Genomic DNA, 4,252 nt, shown 5'->3' with positions numbered 1-4,252 from the left:
AAAACCTGATAAACTTCAAAATAAAGTGTTAAAAACCTGATAAACTTCAAATAAACAATCACTATATAACTACACTGAAATTTGCAAAAAAATGAAAGGTGAACAATATAAAAATTTAGAAATTGAAAATACCCAAATTCACAATATGAGGCAAAAAGTGGATTCAAAAATCTGGAATAATTTAGTTTCTAGCTATTCAATGAATGTGATACTTACCTAACTACATTATCTTCGTTTGCTATTCATCATGCTACAGGAATCTATACTTTCTTTTCCACCGTTATTATTTACAAAGTGAACTTTAAATAGTCTATCAAGAAATATAACTTTTTACAACAAAAATATTAACTACCTAAAAAGATAGAGATCGCCAAAAGGCAAGATCATAAATTGGGAAAGTAAAGAGTACCCATTAGAGACTTTTTCATGAGATGGGTTTTATCTAAATTAACTTTGTAGAGGCTTGTTCCAGTTCTTTCTTTCTTGGGATTAGAAAATTGAAGGAAACAGAGATGGCCATAATATAAATAGATCTAAAAGCCTGAGAACTTACAATTCTAAAAGAAATAGAAGAGCCAACCAAGGATGAAGCAACGAAGAAATAGAAGCAGCGATTGAGGGCATTGGAGCAGCCGTGGCGTGAAAACTGTTTTGCTCCTTATTCCTATAGGGTTATCTTGGACTTATGAGAATTGGCGGAATATTAAGTGTACTTTTGGTGGGAAATTTTTTGGAAAATATTTTTTATAAGGAATTTCTTGGATACGCTCGTAAAGGGTTGCATTTAGTACGACAATATAGCAACTGTCCAAAAACATTGCAATATAATTAAAAAGCGTGGCCAAATTTTTTTTATTTAGGCAACACTTAGAAAATGTTATCTTTACAATTAAATGAAACACTTTATAAGTATTACCTTAAAACCCGTGGCCAAAGACTCTACTCAAAGGTCACACCTAAAAAGTGTTCCTATAGATACTTTTGGCAATACTTTTTGAGTGTTGGCTAAATAAGTGTGGCTATAGGCCTAAAATGTTGTAGTGTTTGTTATCTCGGTTTTTATTAGTTTCTTTTCCGAAATTATTTCTTTTTCGCATTTGCTAGGCTTACCTAGTCATAAAGACTAGGTGCCGTCATGACTATTCACGGAGGGCGAACTTGGGTCGTGACACCCACAGTTATGGATCTCGAAGAGTGTCTAACACCTTCTCTTTGAGGTAATTTGAGCTCTTACCCGATTTTTTGTAATGTAAACCAGTTAAACTAGAGTTATTTGCAAATAGGTGCCCTAACGCACCTTAAAAATTGTTAGGTGGTGACTCTCCTTTTTAACACCTTCCTTAAAAGAGTTGTCACGTGTCGAAACTCGATTTCGTGAGAAAAAGGGGCGCGACAGTGACTATTCATAAGGAATTAGGATGTGATCAAGTGCTATCAAAGTTCCATGTTTACTTAAGTTATATATATATATATATATATATATCAGCCACATGGAATTGGCACGATTTACAAAATTTCAGTTACAAAGTAAGGATTCCATAAAGAATATGACATAAACTTCAAAGTTATAAATGGGTCATTTGTTCTTTTAGGAATAAATTTGTTCATGAAGTAAAATGACATTTCAGAAACAATGTTCATCGAACTACATGACAATGAGTGCATAATCTCCAAAATAGTTCGATTTTTCAAGGATTAATGTCTTTTACGCTATCATTCAGAGGAAGTATGTCAAAATAAATTCATACTTCAAGCCCGGTCTTTCAAAAATGTAGAAATTTGACTAGTCTTGAAGTAGAGGACATTTGTAGGCATACAAAATTTATTGGATTAAATTCAGTAAAACAATTTACTATATATTAAATATGTTAGTCCAGCTAAGTATCATGGACTAATATAATTAGATCAATTATATAAGTCCAAATATATATGGATTAAATAAATAAGTTTTAAACCATTTGGCTAGCCCATTAGTTGGGCTACAGATGATGAGCCCAGTTTGTTAAGCCCAAGATGCCATCTTCCTAGAGGCCTAGTTTGGGTACCACGTGCCAAATGACGTGGCACGCCAAGTCAAACGGAAGAGTCAATAGGAACATGCCACGTGCCAAAATGACAAGGCATGCCAAGTCAAATTGAAAGGTCAATGAAATGTGCCAGATGTGCAAGTGACATGTTCCGGCCAATCAAATATGGCCTTGTCACTCTTCAATCTGATTGGTCGGAAAGAGTTTGTTTTCATCACAACTCTTCCCTCCCACAGCTATAAATAGGAGTCTTCATAACTCAGAAAGAAAAGATTCAAGAACAAGCTGCAAGCCCTTGGATTAAAAATACGTCAAGATCAAGGTCAGGCTACAAACACTTGGGTTAAAATAAAATACATTCAAGGTTAAGCTCGCACTTGGATTAAAATAAAATAAAATTCAAGGTTAAGCTTGAAGGCTCTTTTATTTACTGTTGAAAAGTAGAATAAGAGGATTCATAGAGATTGTACACTTATATTGTTTGAAATAAAATACTACGATTGTTGCAATATTTTCGGTCCCGATTTTATTTTCTCGACGTAATTTATTGTCTACAATATATATAACTTTATGCATAACAAAATAATAATGCAATAAATATTTTCATATATAACTTATACATAACAAAATAATAATGCCATAAATACTTTCTTCAAGAAATATAGGAGAACCATTTCGTTTCACTTTGAAAAAAATATATTTCTCTCCTATCAAACGCACCCACATATGAGACATTGAGTCATCAGTGATGAGTCAAGTGTATTTCCAGAAAGCCGTCATTAAAACACAAAATAAATCAAAATTTAAAGAAAAAAAGAAAGGAAGCCACGTCATCCACTCGGTTTAATCCAACCACTGACTGCCGTCCCCAAATTCCTGAGCTGTTCCTCACTGTAACAGCTTTGCTTTTCTATTGGACTTGGGACCACACGTGCCTACCCTCTTCTCTTTCTATTTTGCTCCCTAATTTAGCATCATCTTTCACTTTGCATCTAAATAGTTTAATTTTGAAGCACTTTGATCCAACTAATTTAAATTTATGTCAAGTAAGTTTACCAAGAAAAAAAAAATACTTTTTTTCGTTTACATGTCTTAAACTCGAAATCTATAATCAAGGATAGAGCAATATTAACCATCATATCACACCCCTAGGTGGTTCCTAGTCCCTGTTTTCTTATATGATGTGATCATTTGAGAGGTATAAAGTAGTTCAATCGTAGAAATGAGTTCATCTCTCTTTGGCTGACCATGTAAATTAAAATTATATATGGCTAGAATGATTGAGTAACATTCATTATAAAGATGATTGTAATTAGTAGCAGCAAAGAAGAATTGATACGATTATCACAAATATCGTAGTAGTACGTTGATCATGCACGCGATTATAGTATTTTATACTTTTATCTTTTATTTTGCTCAATAATTGATAGATTACATGATAGTAGTATCTACTTTATTGGTAAACAATTTATTCGTTAGATTTAATCACGCTATTATTTGGCTAAATTACCACGTATGAGACTACACATGTGTTTGGATTTCTTGCATGATTCAAACATAATTGATTATTTTTTGATTTCATATACGATTTCATATACAGAATAAAATTAATTTGCAGTATCTCAAAGTACTTGTAATAGAAAAAAGCAAATCAGTCGTTGATTAGTATGATCTTGATAGAATACATGAGCAAGTTAATTTTCTGAATTTTGAAAAATAACCTACCATAAATCAAAATACAACTGCAAAATTTTCAACTAAGAAATATTATAAAGAATAACTTCCTCACTTAACAAATAGGTCCATATTAAAGATAAAAAACCAAAATGTTCCTAATTTGCTGTTATATATTAAATATTATCTTTTATATCATACGAATATTACTTAAAAGTTAAAAATTATATTGTATGTCAGAACTGAAAAATTCTTGTTATATAAACAACAACAACAATAACATAACCAGTATTATCTCACATTGTGGGGTATGAGGATGCAAAAATTACATAATGTACGCAAAAATTACAAAACTCTAGTTTTATCTCATCCTCGAGCAAAATACTAGTTCTACCATCTATAGACTTGGTAAGCAGGCAAACAAAATCATACTCAGTAAAGAACAAAGAGAATTAGTACAAAAATGGGAAATACAACAAACAATAGGGTGCAAAAACGCAAAACACGTTACTACAACCAACTTGGCAGGCCCCTCTCCACTTCCTCTATTC

Source organism: Nicotiana attenuata, chromosome 2 (genome assembly GCF_001879085.1).
Source record: "Nicotiana attenuata strain UT chromosome 2, NIATTr2, whole genome shotgun sequence".
NCBI lineage: Eukaryota > Viridiplantae > Streptophyta > Magnoliopsida > Solanales > Solanaceae > Nicotiana > Nicotiana attenuata.
This window is presented reverse-complemented; position numbering follows the sequence as displayed.